General features: G+C 30.7%; 1 protein-coding gene across 4 annotated transcripts in view; it reads right to left on the minus strand.

Moving 5' to 3' along the window:
* The window catches only part of LOC118187632 (adenylate cyclase type 3-like), a 476146-nt gene that overhangs the window by 265472 nt on the left and 187017 nt on the right, over positions 1-23657 (minus strand). The window contains exon 1 of one of the 4 annotated variants that reach the window (XM_085823653.1): positions 13176-13412. The exons of the other annotated variants lie outside the window; for them this stretch is intronic. The gene's annotated coding sequence lies outside the window, so the exon portion shown is untranslated. Of the gene's footprint in view, positions 1-13175; positions 13413-23657 lie in introns of those variants that run through there. 4 annotated transcript variants of the gene reach the window in all.

Consider the following 23657-nt stretch of genomic DNA (forward strand, 5'->3'; position numbering starts at 1 on the left):
TCTTTATAGCGTATAAATCCCGAAGGATATTATTTTGACTTTTGTTTTGTAAAACAAACTTCTGGTTACTAATTCAGAAGTCAAACAACAAAAATTTTCACAGGACTAGTTTCGATGGTTTTACCGAACCATCATCTTCAGCTGCAAAACCGCAAACCGTTTTTTTTCAAACCGTTTTTCAAAAAACCGTTTTTTTTTTTTTTTTTTTTTTTTTTTTTTTTTTTTTGTTGTTGTTTGACTTCTGAATTAGTATTTATTCGGCGTGTTATTGTGTCTTAAACTTCTGGTTGATTTGTTTTTCTTTTTAAGCATTTGATGCTAAAGATTTTAAATTTCATATATGGGGTCTATGTATAAGTGCGTGCCGTTTTTCATTGGGCGGAACACTGCATTGCGAAGCCTTCGATTTTTCGTTATTCAATTGTTCTCTTCGGACTGGAGTTTGAATGTTACTAACAGAAGCATGAATGACGTTAACAGCTCGTGTTGGCCATTTTCAAGGTAATCAGTTTGGAGTTTCAAGTAGAGAGAAATAAACACTTCCGACACACTTATCGCCCCTTCTGATTGCCATCTTTTCCGATCTCTCTTACCTCCAGCGCCGGAGATTGTGTATCGGAAATTCTAAAGGTACGCTTATTTTAAAATTATTTTGTGATGTTGCTGTTGAACTAACTTTGATGGTTCAAGTGCGAAGAACAGGATATTTAATAAATAAATGTAACCCATAAAACGTTAAAAAAACGCCCCTTTAGGCGTAATGTGAAATCTGAAAGCTTTCCGATTTTTTCTTTTTGTTTTATGTGACGTTATCTTCATAAATGTTCCGTTTGTTGTTAAATTAATAAAAATTGTTGTTAAAGAGTACTGTTCCCTGGATTATTCTGTATTTCTAGGTTCAATCATACGACCATCCGAGTTAATCTGAGTTCTTCATCACCATGAAAAACGAACATGAATTACGTATCAGAAAATCCATTGATGCAGCTACTTAATTTATAATGTGATATGAATCAATGATTTGAAGATATAGAATTTATTAACTTTTTTTTTTGTATTTTTCAAAAAAAAAAAAAAAAAAAAAAAAATACGCGTAGTTACGATTTTGCACTAATAATTGCACATTTATATGTGAAGAGATTTTTTTTCACAGTCGAAAATTAATCAGAAAAGAATTTGATTGACCACTGGGCGTCCGCAATCCGTGAAGATAATTTCTAGTAATTACTATTTCAAGGTCACAGACTTTATCAGAATTGAAACGCTATCAAGTGTCAGATAAACAAAGAAGTTTATAATTATTTACACACAATATATGTACTTTTATTTATGTTTCGAAGAAAAATGTAATAAATAACAGAAATAGACTAGGTTTTTATTATTTTTTTTCAAGTAATTTTCCATTTGGAAAATTTTCTTAGAAAAACTTAGATGTTTTCATATTTTGTTTACTTATACTTTAAATTAAAGTAAGTGATTTAATGGTTTATTAAACATGTCGGAAATATTTGAAGCGAATGTCAGTCTGAAATTTTAATATTTAACTGTCAATATATTTGAATTACAAAGTGTAACCAACAAAAATGTCTTGTAGGTATCAAAATTAAAATTTTAGATAATATATATTTCCATTGTTTACTTTTAGTGGAATATTATTATTATTGTTGACTTATATTTTGATAAATATATAATAAGAGAAATAAAAAATATTAAAAATATTTTTACGAATATTGAGGATACATAAATATTTTTAGTGAAACTACACGTGAAATTATTGTATTTTTTGTATAATGTAACACGAAAACCTGAAGAGGCGATGCTTTGCCAAAAAAGTAAGAATACAGGACAAGTGTATTGAGTAAACGGATATCTCACTAAACTGGCGAGATATCGCCCAAAGGGCGATGGCTTTGATGACTAATTTTTGTCGCCAAACTTGGGCGCCATTTTAGTCCGGTGCTTGCATAACTGTAGTGGGTATTATAATTGAATAAATATAATTGATCACTATATGCAACTGTAAGTGTAACTATATGGGCCCCTTAGATGTATCTTTAAACGTATATGCCTTCTAGTAATTTGGAGAAGTACTGCAGATCTCTCGGCGGCCGGGGAGAAGCTGTATAATAACGGAGACAGCATCAGTTTAGAGTAGCAGTTTTCAGTTCAGAGCGACTTCGTACTTTTGGACATATCTGTATCAGCTCCGTTCTTTAGATGCACTTTGCATTGCGTTATATTTTCTTTTAACTTTAACTTTCTTAGTAGTCTGCTTTTAGTGGTCATAGAGTATAATCAGTAGTTACACTACTGGGTAATAAGAAGTTGCACTACTGGTTATACTCTATGACTACTGCGATACTGTGAAGAGCTGCACGAGTACTGTTGTGGAAAGTTCCAGAACTGCGAAATACTTCTTTTGGTAAAATAAATTTCATCAAGCTATCACCTATGTGCACCCTTAAACAGATAGTCTTAGTATGTTTTGTCATAATCCAAAAATTTATCTAATTATAAAAGATAATTTAGATTAATTTAGTTTTATGAATTAATGATTAGAAAACAGATTTAATTTTATTTCTGAGGCAACCATACATGTAAAAACCTAAATTATAATGCATTGTTACAGTAAGTTAAGCCCCGAGTACATATAATTAAATTTTAACAAAAAGTGTTCGAAAATTTTAAAATCGATTTCTCAGACAATAAAGTTGTTAATTATGTAATCACAGGAGTGAAACGTCTCTTTACATGACGTATTTCGCTTATGCGCTTGTTTAAATATTTATTCCGCTATGAGGCATTGACAAAATTCATGCATTCAAGTGAATCAAAGCGTGTGCTAAATATGGTTAATGAGCATAGTGAAATTCACATCGTTGCGGATAAAACAAAAAAAATGTTGCAAAAGGAAATATTTTTCAAAGCGACTCCTTTTTAAGACGGTTTAGGTATCGAGTTTCATTGTAGTAATTGTCTCTCACCATAAATTTAATAAGGCTTAAAATGTATTAATGTAATAAAACTTATAAAAATAGAAAAAAAAAAGGTTATTATGGAAAACACACCACAGTATACATCGTGACGTCTGTGCGTACGGACAGAATAAAGGTCTCTTTTTTTTTTCCTAAACGGACTGTAAAATGGATTTAACATGGATTTAAAAGAGAATTTCTCGTGATATCCGTACATACGGAAGTATATATGTATCTCGCATAATAAAAAACTATTAACCGTAGAACGTAGAAATTTTGTATATGGGACTGCTATATCTAGTTGTGATACTCCCTTTTTATTGCAATCGAAACTACCAAACGTGTATATATATATATATATATATATATACACGTTTAGGGGTAGTTTATATATATATATATATATATATATATATATATAAAACTACCCCTTACCCCTTCAGGTGCTTAAGACCATTCTTAAATGGCCTTAAATGGGAAAATATTATGTTTTGGCAATGGCAAATTTAAAAAATTAATTTTTGACAAATAACAAAATTTAACTTTTAATGAGATCCCCCGATTTCTATATTTATATTTGAGAAAGATTTATGTTCGTTATGAAAAAATAAAATTAGAAGTCCATACGATAAAAAGTGACCGGGATATTTAATTTCAAAATCTACAATATTTATATCATTTTCAATTTGCTTTGAGGCATCGGTTAATTAAGTTAGACTAATTCGAGGAAATAAGTTTAAGGGAAGTGCAGCAAAAAGTATATATAATTTAATAGGCTGTACGGTTAATGCGGTGTCCACATCAGACTTTTATTTCCCCATCAAGTGTGAATTAACGCTAAATTCCTAACTTTATTTAGGGTATTAATAATTCACATCTGCGTCTTGTGCACTGTAATAAATTTTCCAAGAATAAATAATAATAGTATTATCGCTTCTTCCATTTTCAACAAAATTTAAAGTTGAGAAACGAAATGAGGAAGAAATATTTCTCATGATACTTTATATTCTTCTTTTAGACTGTTTTATTTTTATTTTGGAAATGCACGAGTAATTCACATGCAGATAAGCTTAGAGCATTCGGAATAACGCCTTGAACAGAGTTTAACAGCTTTGGCTTTAATTTTTGAAGGCGATGGCATTAAAAGACAGACGTGTGACGTGTAATAGTTTTTTTTTTCGGGGGGGGTTACTTAAAATGTTTCCTTACTTGGTGACACATTCTTCCAATAACTTTTATTTGCATCTTGTTTGACACTATCAATCAGAATTCGTTCGTTTATGAAATTAAGAATACTTTTGCTTTCAAAACGCGCCTGAAATGGTTTGTCATGAAAACTTCAATGCAGCTATTATCGAAGAAATCCAGCTTCTGAATTATCTAAATATATAAATAAAAGTCCTTTTGTTTTAATGACCAACACTAACAACGAATTTTGTATTAACGCGCTTAAAATTTTTACATGATAGCCATTAAATATAATAAGTCCTAATCTTTTGGAATTGGTCAAGTTTACCTTCAAACCGGTAAGAAAAGTGTTGGAAGAACTACTATATAAGCAACAAGACAGAAACCTTCCTAGCACGCTGTAACGAGAATCTTATAAGAATGAGGAAAGTCAAGAGAAATGGATAATGCTGCTGGATATGATTGGTGTCAAGCTTATTTTCAGCAGAATAAAAGCAATTTTCGCGTTCAGACTTGCTTTTTTTCAGTTTATGACTACTTTGCTATTATTATATGCTCTCAATTGAATTTAGGTTTAAGATTACTCAGAAATCGTAAAGAATACTGTCATGCCTCGCGCTCGTTCAAACACGAGGTGGGTTCTTCTGTGTAAACTTACTATAGTGGGAAAATAACACTTGTCCGCTTTGACATTTTCTTCACTAATTTATTACACAAACTGCACTATTGATACACCATACAACGAATACACTGTAAAATAAACTATATGCAATATATATATACAAGGCGCGCAAAAGAAATTAAAACATATTTCAGTTCTCTACATTCTCACACGGCATACTCGCCCGTCCAACTCCAAGTGCCCACTCAGTCCAGTCTTTCTTCCCCCCACCAGCCTGCCTCGACCGGTTTTTCCGGGGTAGGTCACTTCCGTTCTTCGTCTTTCATCAGGGGAAGGAACTTCACAAATACGTTAATACATTCAAATAAATAAAGAAACAATTACAAGTGTTACCTTTTAAACAGTAGTAATACATTGATAGCATATAATAATACACTAAGCTGATAGACACTATCTGCATATATGAAAAGAAAAGAATGTCTCGTTATTAAAACTATCTACTAATGCAAAGCTTATCGAAAATGCACTTAAGAGGTGCACGTAATCTTGAAAATATGCTTTTCTTCATGAAAGAATTATCGCTTCATCATTCTCCCCCCTTCTTTAAAATCTTCCTTCATCCTCTTTTAGATTTTTTCTATGGTAACTTTTATACATTTCTAGTTGCACAGCACACCTGCCTACTAAGAAAGTAATTAAAGTACAAACTAAGACCTATTAATGCTTTTCTGGAAACAGGGACTACAGTGTGAAGAGAAGTATGCTCCTCCCCCTCGTTTCTGGAGTTTGTGGAATATCTACGTGAAGGGCATTCTCTTTCATTTTCTGATTCTACCCCACACATTTTTCCTTGAAGCTGCGATTATGAAAACTTAATTATTAAATTATGTTTGATAAAAAAAGTTTTTATCATCACATAAAATTTAATGCTTTCTTGTTTATTAATTTTTTATGCATCCTCTTTATATATTTTTAGCCATAATGACAACCTGTCGTAACGAAATTTAAATGAGTTGAATTTTTAAACAGCTTACATATTTTTACTCTTTTTAAGAAGTATGAGATAGTAACAGTAGGCGATATTTAGATAGTTTTTATCTGTAATTACAGCTTGTCGCGACGAAATTAAAAAATATTTAATTTTCAGAGAACTTACATATAGTTTTTTTAAGGCACGCGAAATAGTTATGTTTGGTAAATAATTAATGAGCTTTTCGTAATTTTTTGCTATGCCTAATTCTTAGACATATAATAGAAGACCGTAAATCATTTTAATTACGTGATGATGAAAATGTTAGGATTTTAAGTATTCTGACTTCTAAAATGAGAACAATTTAAAGCAAACACTACGCAGTTCCCATTGAATACGAAAGATTTAATAGGTATTTTATGAAAATTGATGTTTAATAATTCCCAAAACAGTAGAAAGATATGTAAGTGTAAAAGCACGAATTGACTAAGTTACTATAATTGACAAAACTGATAATAACAGAGTCAAACAGTTTTGCCACGATCTGGAAAAATTTACGTAATTAGCGAAAATCGTAATAGGCAGTTGCAAGTTAAAGAATGATTAACAGTCTACATTACAAAAGTGATAACTTACAACTAAAACCTTTGTGTTACATTTAATTGAATAAAAAAATCTAGATTCGTAATATTTTTTCATATTATGCAGTTATCGGATGTTCAGCAATAAAAAAAATATTTAATACACGCTTTCGCCTAAAAATGGCAACGGTTGCCATCAGAGACCTAGGAGTGGGCTTCTATAGAGGATGTTCAGCTTAGAAAGCAAGATTCTTTTAGAAAGCTACTTTGATGGTTCTCTCAGGAGTTAGAAATGTTATTTATACTGTCAAAGAGCTACCAGTTATTAGAAATTGAGAGCATGCAGGGTCAAAATAGTAAAAGACCTACGTCCTTGCGATTTCCAAAAGCTTATTGTTTGTTGTTAGTAATTTAAGACATCCATAAATAAGAATGTATTAAATTAGCTTAAACCACAAATTCTGTACGTATGAAGTTTGGTTACAATTAAATGGATATGTGGATCAGAAAATAATCTGCACGAATTACCTAAGTTGCCCATTCATCCTCCAATAATGGAAGGTGTATGAGGAGAAGTGTTGAGCCCATCTTTGTTTGATTCAACTGTTATGTCTAAGGTACATAAAAAAGTCACCCAACAGTTCATCGCGACGCTTAAGAAAAATGAAGTTATTGCTGGTTCCAATAAGATGGCAATATTCACAATATGTGGAAAAATAAAGTTCGTTTATAATACTAAGACAATGTAGGTACTAATAAAGTTCGCAGTAACTTCGAACTGCGTCTTAGCAGATAACTTCGAAGACGGTTATCTTTTAAAATTTATAGCTATTTGGATCGCCTCATTTAAGTATAATAGATTTTTAGTAGAAACTGTACTACCACAATTTTAGGGACCTGAAAGATCTCTAGGCCATCCATGCATGATATCTCAATCAGCAGTTTGAACGAAGTGACAAGAAACAACTGTCTATGAACAACATGGATTATTTTAAGAATCTTTTCCTAAACGGTATTTTATTATTGTAACTTAATAATCTAACAAGCTAAATCTACAGACCTGAAAAATAAGATATAAATTAGAAGCAAACCAAAAATGTGACCGTTTTAAAGCAGCGTTCGGAAATATTTTGACCACATTGTAATTTTTACTTCCTTGTACAAGGAGTAAGTTTGCTATTCACTCGTTTTCAGGAAATATATGTAGGTATTATTTCCAGGAACTACAAGCTGAAAATAATAATTTTTCAACAAAGGTTACAGCAATAATTATTTTCATTAAATTTCCTTTAATTAAATTAAAGAAAAAAAGTAATATTAATAGGTCTTTTAATGGTACGTCAAAGAATTCTCTATGGGAAATTTTATTCTTCAGGGTTCAAGAGATGAAATTTACTAACGTATCTCACAAGCAATTTACGTTCGAAAAGTTAAGACGCCTAATTTCATTTTTCAAAACCACGTACAAAAGAACAGAAAAGAAATTAAGTAAAAGAGTCATTTGCCACATGGAAAATTTCTAACACATATCAATGTTTTCCATTTGTTTCAAGGAAGAAATTTCCTATGAAACTGTATTGCATAAATTTCCGGCCTTTTAATTTGAGACTCGTGAAAGCGAATTTGTATTCTGTCGGTGTGACTCTCGTATAAAAAATAGCACCCTGCTCTTGACACTGCTACTTCCACAGGAAGAAAAATCCCTGCAAAAATATTTAAAGCTGCCGTTTCATCTGACTACTAAACGCAGGGGAATAATGCTTTCAGTTTTTTCTTTTGCAAATGAATTATTTTCATGAAACGTGATTTAGATTACACAAAAAAGAATCTAGCAACGATGATTTATTTTATCTTTTATTCTTTAAACTTAACCTTTCTTTTTGGCATTGTTCATGGAATTATGCATTTCTACAACACGATATCGTCTGATGATGCTTAAGAGCCATTCAGTCTCAAGCAGAATACGTAACAATAGGCAATTCCAGAGCAATGTTTGCATTTTTTTAAGACAATAAAAAATATGATTCTGTCAAGAGAATCTTCTGTGCCTATTGTTTTGATGACGTTTATGCCCTGTTGGAATCAGATTTAGCAAATATATTTATAAAAGGGTCTTGGGTTTACAGCAATTAGAAGTCGACTTAAATACTAATACAGCTTTTTAAATTCTTACTTATTTCATTGTAGATTTAGGAATACTAAATTAATAATTTAGATTTGCAGCACAATATTTCAACTTCTTAAAAAAGAATTTCCGAGTTTTAGTTTTCTTTTCGGACCTAACTGAAGGTAATTATTTGTGTTCTAAAAGACATAGGCTTCAATTAGAATAATAATAGGTTTCAATTAGAATATATTTTCATCGTATCTCTAAAATAATATCCTTCTTCTTTGTCCTCTTTATCTTTAATATCCTTACCTTTATTTTACCATTATTTCCCCGGGGAAAACGCTTAGCTGAATTTTCAAAGCATGAAAAGCTAACACTATGTAAAAAAATTAAAAATTAATTAACAATTAATCAGCAATGCAAATATCTAACCAAAAAAGTCTTGCTATGAAATTTTTCCAAAGAAATTCAAGATTACAAAAGTCTTTTGCTGCGCTTTTTTTTGTTTTGATAGTATGGTAACGATTTAAATATTTTCTATGACTAAACGTTTGAAAATTGATTCTGCAAACAAATTTCAGTTTACTGTGCTTTGTAATTTATGGAATAGTTTTATGAAGAATTCTCAAGCGAAGTTAGAAAATTAATTATTAAAAAAATGGCAAATCTATTAAAAATTACTGAAGCAACAAATATGCTATAAGTCTGTAGTTTTTAATTTTATAAAGCAATTGAACGGGAAAAAATGGCTTTAAACAATAAAAGACGCTTAGCGCTTAACCGACGCTTTATACCGGGGGATCAACGTTTAACACGCAGTAAAATTGCAAGAAATCCTTTACGCGTACTGCAGAATTTAAACATGGAATTTAATATATTTGATACATCTTTTTCTACTGAAATTATGAGGAGTGAATAAATATAGTTGGATATCAAATATGCATTTTAGTATGATTTCCTTACGCCAGATTTCATAGTCCATTGCTTTCAGATATAATACACCATGACATACTATTAACATTATTATTACAAAATATGTATTTACTTCTAAAGCAGTGTTTTTGACTTAACGTTCCGTAGCACATTTATATTCCATGAGAAATCACAATTAAAAATATTAGTTAATAACAAAATTAAACAGCTATTTATTTCCAAAGCAGTATCAGGAAATTGAAAAACAGTGCACAAATCGTTAAGAATTTTAGAAATATAGATGGCACGATTTGAGAATAATAAGTTACTACGTATTTCAGAATCCTCAAATTAAATGTTTTTATTAATATGGTTTAAAGATAGGAATTATATTTCACTTTATTAACAGAAATATCACAAAAATCGTAGTAGTGACATCATAATTGCTAATAAATGTAAAAATATTATATATCCAATATAAAAATTAAAAAACTATAAAATTAAATACTATTCCTAATTTTAAGAAATCTTGAATGTGATTATAATTAATCGCGGGTCGAACTTATAATATTAAGCGATCCTAGCCACTCGGCCACTGGTGGAGCCACATGAAATACAGCGGACAGGATCGCTTAACACTAGTAATTCAATTGGATTTAATTGGGTAATTCGATTGGTTTAATCAGCAAACTAGATGATATATATGCGTTTTCGAGGTTTTTTCATATTTAATATAAATAGATGTCATTTCGAAATTCCTCCATGTACCTATCTCTTCCCTTACTTAGCATTAGTGTGTTTTACTTTGTTTAAATAAGAAATATGATGGAAGTGTTTATAAAATTATCAATTATATTTATATGTATGTACGTATCATAAATTAAATCAAATAAATATCTTAAACTTACTTACATGGATAAAAATTATTAAGAAATATATATACGTATTGCTTTAAATCAACGAGTTGCCACATTATAAGCAAATATACTTTTATTATTTGAAAGACAAACTGAAAATAATTCTGATTAAGTATGGGAACTGTATTAGATTTGTCAACTTGCCGTAAATGATAAATTACAGATCTTCTGCTTCAAGAGCGGGAATAGATATGAAAAATGACAGTATATCGGGACATTATTAATGCTATTATCATGATGAAATGTAACGGAATGCGAAAAATAAAAGGACTCAGTCAGGCAATTTTTAATATGAAAAGGAAGTTAAGTATTTGAAATTTAAAAAAAATCGTTAGAGTGAATAAATGCGAAATAGAAATTCAATCAGACTATTGACCTATTGAGTGTATTTCAGTAATAATAATAATAATAATAATAAAAAGATTAGATCATATAATCTACACAAAAATTGAATTCATTAAAGACCTTTTACAATTTTTCCTTCCGAGCAACACTTAAATACAGTATCTTAACGCTCCATTTGTAATGAGATTTGCCTTTTCATAATAACACTTGAAAACAAATATTTTGATAAAGGAGTTTAAAATGCAGAACTGTTACAGCAAATAAAATCAAGAATTAATGAATCCCCACTAATCACGATTGCGCTTTAATAAATCCTGTTTGTAAATTTAGAAATATTCATGATTCGTAAGGAAGGAAACGTTCTGATTTTTTTTCAGAGTATAAGATAAAGTTCTTAAATTATATATAATGCTCTTAATAACATTTTCATAAATTATTATATATCCATCGATGCTAACTGTATACACTTTCATAGATACATTTGTTACTGATTCACACGTTGTTAATTTTCATTACACGTTGAAATACAATTTTCATTATTCTTTGTCTATCAGCAAAGCCATAAAATGGTACTGCTGATTATTTTACTGTTTTCCTGCGAAGAGGGAATATTTAAAGGATGACTTAGAGAAACTCAATCACGAAAATAATAAAATCTACTTACGTCTTATTTAAATAATACATAAATGAAGATTATAGTATTATTATAGTATTATTTGAAACTTTGAATTTTATCTTAGTGTATATATTATTACATTGCTATATTGCTGTGTAATTAAGTACAGAGACCTTATCTACGGTTTCAGCCGTACAACTTCACTTACAAAATAGCTTAAAAAAATCGATAACCAAAAAATGTCGAAGGAAATTAAAAACCTTTGATTATACCATGTAAAACATACGTAGATACTTGCCTATTTCATTATTTATTATTATTAAAATATGCACCAGAATATAGTAAACTTATTTTCGATGTCTACTGCTAACACCATGCATATCAACTAAAGGGGTTTGCATCGTATATGATAATATTTGGGTATCGATAGATATACTATCCTATTTTTGAATGAGTTTTCATTTTCTTTTGATTTTCTTAACAGCACATTTCTTTGCTAAGAATGGATTGAACACTTAGCTTAAAGAAATGATGTTAAAGTAAAATTCAAATATCGTTTTAATACCCGGGTACTTTTCTAGTTAATCATTCGTCGGGGATAGCGAACCTGGAGATAATTTAGCCGTCTCATCCCCTCAATCCCCTCAATTATTGCTTGTGATGGGCTACAGAGAGCAAATGAATAACTTCCACGAGAAAAGAAAATCTTCACTTTTTGAGCATAAAGCCATAAAAGCCGGATCCAATAGTTTCTTACTGACGCTCTCCCTACTACCAGCTACTCAAGAAGATTTTAGATAGACCCCCACGGAGCAAAGATACTAAACAATCACAAACATCCGTATATCCAGGATTTGAAGTTTGTGGCCCCAGATTAAGGCAGACAGATATTCTACTGTCACGTCAACACGGTGGCAGATTAAAAGAAATTAATTTAATTGTTAATGTGAAAATAATAAATAAGACTATTTATGGGATGTGACTTTAAGATTTTTTCTCTGCTGTTGAAATTTGTCCATATGGTTCTAGTATTTGTTACATACTCCTGTAATATACAAAATTTATATTAGATGATTGTTTAAATCATCGGTTAAAATTCTAGATCATCTTAGTACCTTTTTCTTTTTGAACAATCCGAAGTTACATACATTTTAGATATTACGAGGCTTTGATGTTACTACTCTACTGAAGGATCAACAATACATCTGAATCATAAATATTTTATGAGTCCTAAATAAATGCAGACATAAGAATTTAAAGATGTTTTCATAGTGCATTCTATTTGTACTTTAACCGTAATTAGTAGTGTAATATTAACGAAATGAATGTTTTTTTTATTTGAAGAAGATTCCAATTTACAATTTTTTGGGCGGCATGAAAACAACAACCTCATCTAACGATAGTTAGGTAAAACCATTAGATATAATAACATGGATATTTGTTTTACATAATAATATATATAAATAGATAAAATAGTTAAATTAATTTATTTGTTTTCAATATAGTAAGACTAACATATAGTTAGTTACGAATTTACTTCCACGACTAATATTTCATTAGTAACTAATTTATTGTAATATTCCTTAAGTATTACAACAGAAAATGTTCCCACGCTGCATTTTAGTTAACAAATTCTGAATCTTGTATAATATTCCTAATTGATTCAGATTCTCTTAATTTTCAGAGAGATGTATAAAAATAAACCGAGTGCATCCTTACCTAAAGCTTATCTACGGGGCAATTTTGTAACACCCAAAATGTGCAAAAACCATTTAAAAATTGCCTAAAGGTTATGGGTTTATGAAAGTTTTTCAAAAATACTCTTGTAAAATCCTATTCAGTTTTGCCAGGCTTCTAACTTGCCCGTCATCGGAAGTCGTTAAGGAACATTTTCACTATGAATTGAAACAAAATAAAAAATAAAATCAGAGGTACTCACGTGATCGCCGTCGTCGTCGAATAACGCGAGTAAAACGCAAACGCAAAAGTTTAACCGAAATATGGGCCACGTGACAAGTCGTTTAATTATTGCAACAAGAAGCGTACAGTTCGAGAGCGCATTTTTCTGACAAAACAATAGAAGAAAACTATAAACAAACATAGTGGCTCGCACGCTCTGTCAGCCATGATGGACGATTCTGATTCAGCTATTGTTCGGTGCCTTTATTTTCCAAACTGGCACTTTTTCAAAAGCAACTACTACGACAAAGAAAGTGATCCACTAATCCAGTGTATTTTGAGCATCAGAAGTTACTTCAAGGAATGAATGACTGGTCTTGATTCATTATGCTGCATTATTCTGATATGAAGAGTAACACTTCTGTTCACTGGTAATTTTCTTTGATCTAAACGGTGACAACTTCGCATTTAATTTATCCACCTTAGCATGATTTGGAATGCTGAGTTTATCTACGGCTACTAAGCTGATGTCTTTAAATGCACCGAACATTTCTTTCACTTCCTTTTAGTCTGACGTCATCACAGTTGGGGCATCAGAGGCCACTTCCGGTAAAACAACAACATTAAATCTTTTTCCGGACTTCCACTTTATCAAACTTCGGTTTTCCTTTACTTTCTCTTTAAACGATTTAAATATCATCTGGTGTTTAGAAACTAAATATTTTTAAGCCAGTGCAATTATATTGTTCAGAAATGGGCATGCTGATGAATTTTAAAAATAGTTTGTCAATGCTCATACAAATGCTATGAAATTGCATGTAATGTCATTCAAATATTGCTCACTAAAGATTAAATTAATCGTTTTGGGAATGAAATAAAATAAATCACTGAAACGTTGCAGAAAAGTATTAGACAGAGTGACACAGCCTTGTGAATGTTAAACGTTTCCTATCTCAAAACTGAGAGAAATGCATTGAGAAATAAATATTATAATGAGGCATATTAAACTAAATAACATTATAATAAAAGAAATAAATATTATAATGAGGCTTATAAAATGCATTGAGGGCATATTAAACCCACAATGGGAAGAGAAACAAATGCATACGAATAAAAACCTGAAACTGTGTTTCGAAGACAAGCAGCATGATATTCGTTCTTTAATAAAAGTGCTTTTTGTTAATGGGCCTTTTATTTGAAATTGACACAAAATTAATGTTGAAATTTAGTAAGTATTGACGTTGAAACATGTAGACATTCTATGCATTTTTTAGCATAATAGTAATTATGATCTTTGCAAATAGTACTAATCTATAGGCTAAAGGCTTAAGAAACCGAAGGAACTGAGTACAGCTAACTTGAAAGTTCTTACCATTAAAAAATGCCGTTTGTATTTAATTTTCAGGCTTCTCCAACTGAATAATAAAATACATACATATACACAGAATGTACATGTATGTATTTTTTAATTATTCGTATCAAGCACGGGTGCTTGGACTTCAGTAGGGTTATACATTTTTTATTCATGAAAGCAGGTTAACACAGACCGAATAGCACATTTCAAATAAGAGGTTTGGTTTGGTTTATTTAGTTATGGCAAAGCACACTAGGGGTATCTGCCTAATGGGAGGGATGCCTTCATGGAGGACTTTCTAAGGGAAACTGGCTCGTATACACGTTACACATAGGGAAAACCTCGAAAATGCCCATGCAGCCAGCCCGTTCGCGGGATTCGAACCTCGAACCGAACTACCAGTGTTCAGCGACTTTACCGCTCGGCCGTTAGAATCTGATGCAAAGAGCGTTATAAGTGCACGCCTTCAATGACCTAGTTGGATATTATTACCCTTTTGCACATTAAATTAGTACTCACGTTCATGAAGGCCATTGATTATAACGGCACGGCATTTCAAAATTTCAGATGCGGCTGAAGTTGCATATGTATATTTGTGAGACCAGAGATTTCCAAACTATTGACAACTATATTCTGCCTAATACATTACTGACGTGTGACATCACACACATCAATGCTATATTAGGTGGTGCTGAACAAGAAACATGGAGGTCCAAGAACAACAAATCTGAGAATTTTTAAAGGATTGATATGTATCTGGAAATATCATATTTTTGCAAAAATAGGTTAAACATGTCATTAAAATAGATTTACTGCATCCGCACACTGGCCTTTTCCACAACAGCTCTAGAACTGCCGTCGAAGAAAAATGGTAAGCCCTTCCACCTGGATTTTTCTCGCATAAAATAGTACTACCAAAAGATGTGCAGACCGTCAGCTTATTAAAGTGTTGTTAGAACTCCGTGCGTGAAAACAATGATAGATTTGAGCAAAGGATAAAGAAAAGTAATGTCGAGATAACATTGTGTTTATTGTATTTCACAGTAGTTTAACATCTATAATGCGTATTTTCATGGTTAGAACGATCAGTGTCTATGTTACTAAATGAAAATATTATATCATATATAGTTATGTACTACATATTAACTAAAGACAAATTTGTTTGGTTGACCTGAGTTATTCTAACGTTCTCAATGTCATTTTAGAGCTCAGCATATCGAATTGTTTATCAGCATATCGAATCGAATTGTTTGCTTTCTTTTCTAAAGCAAACAAAACGTTTAAATCTTTGTTAAATATTGAGAGAATTTATTTAATTACAAGGCATAAATTTATTTAACTGCAAGGTCCAAAATGTAATTCTCGGAATGCACCTTTAAGATATACCATTATAATGCATAAAATTCTAAATAACCCTCTGTGCCTGACTGATATACTGACTTTAACGACATTCTCATTTCTAGATGCAGGCCTGGAATTCATTTCTCGCACAACCATTGGGCATCTGTTTCACATTCTAATATCTTACTAGAAAATCTTTGCTTCTTCCGCACAGCCTTTTTATTGCACTCTCTATTTAACACATTTAAGTACACTTAATGTACAGTTTCCAAATTCTCCGAGTTATGAGGTTTTACGAGTTAAGGAAATTTATTTGATATTAATGAAGTATCTTTAATTAATAAGATATTAATTAAATATCTTTAATTAATAAGATATTGATATAAGCCTGTAAAAGAGAAAAGAAAATAACAAAAAAGAGCACAAAACTCTACGCAAAAAATACTGAAACGAGTTCTTCGGAAATCCTATAAAATATGTCCTAAACGTAGCATAAATCCAGACAGCTATAAACTCAAACATAAATTTTAGTACAGTAGTAGTGAAGCCGAAAAACTTGAAATGCTACTATGAATGAAATTCCATTTCATAAATAACCTCAGAGAAGAAAAAACGAATAATACTGTCAAATTATGGCAATATTTAGACGTCAGAAGAAGCTAATAAAAGACGTTAAACATATGGTGTAAGCAGAATTTTCAAACCCTTTTTTCATTTCAAATAAAATTCCTTTCCGTTTTCTGTAGATTTCTCTAGATTCTACAGAAATTATTAATAATATTATATAAACTAGTAAATTAACAAATTTAATTAATGATTACACATGGAAAACGCATAATTAATAAGCAATCATAAATTTTTTATTGCTATTGGAACTTTACTTTATCCTTTTTTAAACCCTATCGATTAACTTGCCTTTCATGTCTTACATGTTTGCCATAAAAAATCAAGAAGCGGACAGAAACAGGATGACAATATACGTTTCTAATATTTTAAAAGTAATGGCTATCTTGAATTTGTTGTGTTGGAATCTTCAACTTTACTTCTTCCTTCATAACATTTCAATCCTCTATGACATATTCTACTTCTTTCATAACATTTCAGAAACAAAATCCTAAATTTAACTATAATGTATTTTGGTTTGGTTTGGTTTATGTGATTACGGCAAAGCCTAGAGGAAGCCTTAGGGAAAGGATGCTTTCGTGAGGATTTTCTAAGTAAAATTGGCTCAAATACACGCTACACATAGGAGAAACCAAAAAAAAAAAAAAAAAAAAGTAGTGTAGTACTACGCCCATGTAGCCAGCCAGCCCCGTTCGCGGGATTCAAACCTCAGACCGAACTACCAGTGTTCTGCGACTTTACCGCTCGGCCGCTGGTAGACATAATGTTTTTGGGAAGGAGATTTATGAAAAATTATCTCATGATCGTTTCAGAATACTGAAGAATTTGCAATTGTCTTAGATCGGCCATCTTAAAATTCATACATTTCCAGTATCTTGGAAAAACAGCTGTTACTTTAATGAATTAATTTATACTTCTTTTGTATATGAGTACAATTTTATAAACTTTTCAGAGCTTTAAAATTATGACGGTCATCTTATATCCTCAATTTGGAAATTTAAAATTTTTTAATGTTTCAGCAACATAGTAGCAGATTAACTTAATGTTTTCTATAAATGAAATTTTATCTCAAAGTCTTCCCAGAACAGGAAAACTTTAGAAACTGGCGACTATCTTGTATCCACGATCTCGAAAGATATATATTTTCAGTACCTTTAGAACAAAGCTTAATTTATTAGAAATGAAAACTATCTGAAGAGGTTTTGAGAATTTGCAAAATATGAAGGTCATCTTGTATTTGCAATTCTGAAACAGATAATCATATAAAAATTCTCAATGAATAAGTTTTCTGAAATAATTTCAATAAAATTGCATAAAAATATGTATCCAAAAATCTAACCATACACACATTCAAATGTAGCGCACTTAATTTTCGTTATTGACGGATAGGGAGCTATTTTAGTATTTATAAATTTAAAAAAAAAAAAACATTGAAAATAGTAAGACTAAAAACAGCAAAACAAAATATTCAATAACAGCTTTTCCAGAATGAAGCATCTTTGTAGTATGCAATATTTTAAAAAATATCAGCTTTTTTTAATATTAGTTCGCAAATTCTCAAACTGAACTTATGAAAATTCTATTCCCTTATTTAAAGGTTAGTGCCGAAAAATATCCATTCTTAACTTTATATAGTTAAGCGTCACCCTTTATACGTTTCATATTAGAAAGGAAATAAAAATTCAGCATGAAACTTAATAAAACCGTAAGAAAATGCATTACACAATTTTCTAGCACATTTAATATTAAAAGTATAATGAGGGACAATGTTATGTGTGTGTGATTACGGCAAAGCCTCGAGGCTCTCTGCCTAAGGGGAGGGATGCCTTCGTGGAGGACTTTCTAAGGGAAACAGGCTCGTATACACGTTACACATGGGAGAAACCATGAAAACTCCCATGCAGCCAGCCCGCTCGCAGGATTCGAACCTCGGACCGAACTACCAGTGTTCAGCGACTTTACCGCTCGGCCGCTGGTGGGCCTGGACAATGTTATAAAAATAGCGAAGAATTAATTATTTCTGCCCTAGTCTGTAGCTCATACACGTACAGAGTAATTACAAGTTCAAAATAAAGAACATACTATTAAAAAATATTTGATACATTTTAATAAACCTCTCAATATGCAAGCGTTTAACTTAAGTGATCTTCTTTCTGCATTTTTCAACCTGTATAAATTTAGCAATATAGAATAGTCATTTGGTGTGAAACTAGTGCTAGCACAAGAATTAAACTCTTTTTCATAATTTCAGCGGCGTTATAATGAAAATAAAATGTTCGCTTATGAAAAAACTAATATCTACGAAAAATGAATTATTATAAAAGTATATAGTTAACAATAAATTTCAAAAATAGTTCTTTATGCGGTTCAGTTAATACTTTTATATTTTTAGTTGCTTTGTTACTTTCAATATTTATGAGTGGCTTCAGTCCGGCGATATCAGGGCCATAGTCTATAGCATGAAATCTCTTTCCCCCTTGCGAAGAAAGTAATATTCGCATTCCACTTGGGTTAATGTTTATGAATACCTCGTGTGAAATTAAGAGGAAAGATCTTAATCAAAACTTTCAGTCCTTTTCTAAATATAGAAGTTTGAATATAGAAGTTATTCCGTAGTTTAAATATTATTCTTTTCACAACATAAACATTTCTAGCATACCGAAGTTCCTGAAGTTTAAATATTATTTCTTTCATAAAAGAAATTTATCGATGCAAGTACTTACTTCCGATGCCTTAAAAACTTACTGAGACATTTTTGAATATATCTTAATGTTATTCTGACTAAATAACTACTTAAGCAAGATATGCTACTAAGTTTGAATGAAATTCTTCTTTGAGCACGAATTTTCGCAAGGAATTACAAGAAAAATTCGTAGGTTTATTACTAAGCAGATTTTAACAATGTATTCAATGATCATCTTTACATGAATTTCGTAAAGCTGATTTGCGAAAACACTTGAATGTTAACATCTGAGTTGAAATAGATATGCATAAAGAATCAGTCTTCAGATACTAATTCTGTTATTTTAGTTAACTAATATTTTTACTCCAAACAAAATTATTAAATGCTTAAAATTATGTGTGTCTGTGATTATGGCAAAGCCTCTAGGGCTATCTGCCTAAGAGAAGGGATGCCTTCGTGGAGAACTTTCTAAGGGAAACTGGCTCCCTTAAAATTATGTAAACGTTATAAAATATTTGAAACAGCATACATCTTATTATTGTTATTAAACATAACTACAATATGGATTGCATTATTATATATTCCATTAACAATCATTATAGTATATCATTTACAAGAAAATAAATAGTTTATATAAGCTCATCATTATTTAAATCACTTTATGCATTAAGATGTTTGGATTGTTTTCAAAAATTGGTCGCTTTGATTAAATTTTTGCTGGCTTCTTATTCCTTTTACTTCAAATAGCAAACTGAAAAGATATTCTGTTGTTTCTCTTTGTAAAATATGCCCCATCGAAGAATACTCAACTTCTTTAGCAAACGGTTTCTGGCTGTTGCCTTTTATATAATCGTTAATTCCAGCACTGTTTGTTGAAGTATGAAAGATTTTATACATAGATATTAACTGTCTGCAATCTGAAAATTTCAGATTACTATCGAACACTTAAAAAGAAAAAGCTATATTAAAAGTTTTTAAAAATTACGAAACCACACAAGTATTTCACGTTTTGTCTTAATAACATCTGCTGGTGCCAACTAGTCAAAATAAATTTTATTTCTAAATATATTAACTCAAAAATTGTTCAAGTTTTAAAAGTTTCGTCGTTTATTTTTCTCTTTTGAAGGTGAAAAAGGTACAAACAGAAAAATATCAAAATTTTAAAATGTATCTTACCATCTGAAAAAAAATATTAATTTTTGAATAAAGTTCGAAAAAACAGAGAACGGATTGCAATTTACACATCACCTTAAAAATTCATCAAAAGTAAAGTAATCATTATCAGCATCAAAAGTAAAGTAATCATTATCACTTTACTTTTGATGCTGATCATAATGCAGATAAGAACTAGACTCAGGAATTTTGCAGTCGACATATGTAGAGTTTAAATTTATTTATTACACTAATTAAAAGCAACATTTATCTCAAAATGGTATTAAAGAGTTCGTATGAAATTGCAAAATGATTCGCATAGTTATGATGATGAGTAAGACACTTTTGTCACAGTTTAGATAAGTGAAAGAGCTTAAGATTCATCGATTGGTTAACTTGAGATCCCCCGGAAAATTTTGCTAAGAATAAATAATACATCTCCGAGGCGTTGAGCATGAAAATAACTACTTTGAGGTGTTAAAAATAATAAAAGATAAAGGCATAAAGTGTTCAGTAATTATTCTACACGAGTTTACTTCTTTTTCAATAGGTTTAGCCTTATATTTGATAAAAATATCATTAAACACGTTCAATAAAGTTTTCAAGTTCTAAAGTCTTAAAATCAGTCGCTCAAAATAAATAAATGACTATGCCTTAGTTCATGAACAAAAAATAAAAAAACTCTGTTGTAACGGTGCTATATTTTTAAATCATCGGCGAATTTTTATTTATAATATATTCAAATCTTTAGTATTATGGAATTTAAGTTACTATTTTCTGCAGAATATAATTACACGTGCTATGTTTAACGGTTTATAATTCACAATATTGATATGCGTTTCTAAAACTGTACGAGTAACAACTGTAGTAATTTAAAATGAAGAACAATTCAGCCTTTGTTTGACTTGTTAACAAAGAGGAGAAAAAGCGAGTGAGCTCAGTGAATTTCAAAAGAAGGCATTTGTAATTTTAAATAAATTGAGTTCTTTTTATTTGAAATCAAAGCAAAACAAAAGTTCAACTTCGTCATTTGTCAAAGCTAATTTTGGTAAGCATCTCTCGGTTCTTTTAAATAAGTTTAAAAAATAAAATAAAGAATACATTAGAAATGATGTACACAGCATGAGAACAATTGTTTCCAGATGAAAAACTGGTGCAGCAAAAACAAATTTTGTGAAAACCTGCGGCATATATTTATTGCCACAACACTGTACTTTTACAAATGAATGAAGCAAAATTAAAGAGGAATTGTTCTTCCATGTAACTTTGCAGCTTAAGAACACGTTGAATTACACCAGTGAAATAAAATTAACTAAAACATTTTATCATATAATAATAAAATTTAACAGCTGTTTTTCAACGCACAGTGTAAAAGACCTTAACCAAGTTTTTCAGAATAAATAATTTATTGATAATTATCCCTTTTATCACTCTTCCATGCACAATATTTATATGTAAATTATCATTATAAATAATAAAAATCAAAGTGATTTTGAGAAAAATTCATGAAGGAGAAATTTTTTTAAAGTTTCATCTTTGATTTTAAAGCTTTGTAAATGACATTTGCTCTTCATTAAGTTCAGTCAAGCAAAAATGGCTTAATACATATCTCAATCTTTATTTAAAATAAAAGAAATTATACATTATTAAGTGCCAATTTAAAATGAAGATTTTTTTAAAAATTAAATTTTCAGTTAGAAGACAACGAATTTAAATAAATATAAAGATTCTCAAGGGAATTTTTTAGTTAAAGAATTTTCTTTATTTTTAAACAGAAGAGCAATTACTTCAAAAGAGAAAATTATTTTAAACAAGATATGTTTAACTCATGGCCTAAATGAAGCTTTGGGAACACTCACTAAGCATCATGAGAACACTCATTAAGCGTCACTTTCTATATACGGTTACTTCGAAAAGAGATAAAGATAAACAAACCACTTTTTACTTCATGGTACGAAGTAAAGGAAGTATTGTAATCGCGAAAAGTTTCGGATATATTATTTTAACGAAAATATCCATTCTGACCGCTCTCCAATCTGCACATACGGACATCTGTACATACCGACAGAATAAAGGACTGTTTTTCCGAAACAGGTTGTAAAATGGATTCGGAAGAGACTTTTTTTTCATGACGTATGTACGTATGTATGTATCTCGCGTAACTCAAAAATCAGTAGCCTTAGAACGTTGAAATTCTGTATAGGGGCGAGATGTGCGCCAAACATCTATACATATATATATATATAGCCACTTTGTTACCCGGATCGGAGAGCTCAGATTTTTATTCCTGTATGTTGGTAAATTGTGCATTTTAAAAATGATTGACTTATGTAGTTCTTATGTTCGAATTAAGGTATTTATGATTTAGTGAAACTGCATGAAATAGTATCAACAATTTAAAAGTTTGAATGCCGTTGAGCCTAACGAGGCCACCATTTGTTTATATTTGAAGCTGTTAGTAAAACGGAGAATTAAGCCAGTTGGCGCACTAACTTTAGTGCCTTTTTGCCCAATGTGTCTAAAACAGTTTTTAACAGTGAGGCTAAAAGTCAATTTTGTGCACCGAAAATTTTGTCTTCCTGCGCGTAGGCCGAATTTCTTTTTTTAGCGTAGAAACTCTAATTTTAACTGAAAAAAATATTTTTGTAACTGACTTGAGAATGCTAATTTGATACTAAAAATAACTGATCTCTAAATCTGCAGCTGTATACTTACAGAAGAATTACGATATCAAAATTATTCATATTACAAAAGTGTTGCAGATATCTTGAAGTCGATTTGCGAAGTCGCACTGAGGTATTGGTAAAGGACACCAGTTTCGTCTAGATATGACAGCATACAGTTGTGATAACGTCCCACCAGCGGCCGAGCGATAAAATTGTTGAACACTGATTATTCGACCTGGGATGGAATCTCGGTGAACGGGCTGGCTGCATAGTTGGTTTTTATGATTTTCCCCATGTGTAACGTAGATACGTGTCAGTTTCTCTCAAAAATTCTTCACGAAGGCATCCTTCCCTACAGGCAGATATACCTCGAGTTGTTTTGAATTAATTTATTAACCTAACATAACCTAATCTATTGGGGCTAACAGTTAAGTGATATAGGAATTATAAAAAAATAAACTTAAAAAGAATTTAATGGATTCTTAATTTAAAATTAACCTATACAGGAATGTAATAATTAAATATCAGTGATAATTGATAATGGCATTCGTATGGCATTTTTTCATACGGAAAGCTTAACTGCGTTTCAGTAAAACGCTAATATGAATCTCGAAATGCACTTATTCTTTACAATCAAAATGACTTTTTACTGAATACCAGTTTTCCTAATTATTAAATTTTACGCAATAATTCTTGCTACTG

This window comes from Stegodyphus dumicola, chromosome 9, assembly GCF_044657685.1.
Source record: "Stegodyphus dumicola isolate Sdum_Otavi_A_Nest chromosome 9, ASM4465768v1".
Classification (NCBI taxonomy): Eukaryota; Metazoa; Arthropoda; class Arachnida; order Araneae; family Eresidae; genus Stegodyphus; species Stegodyphus dumicola.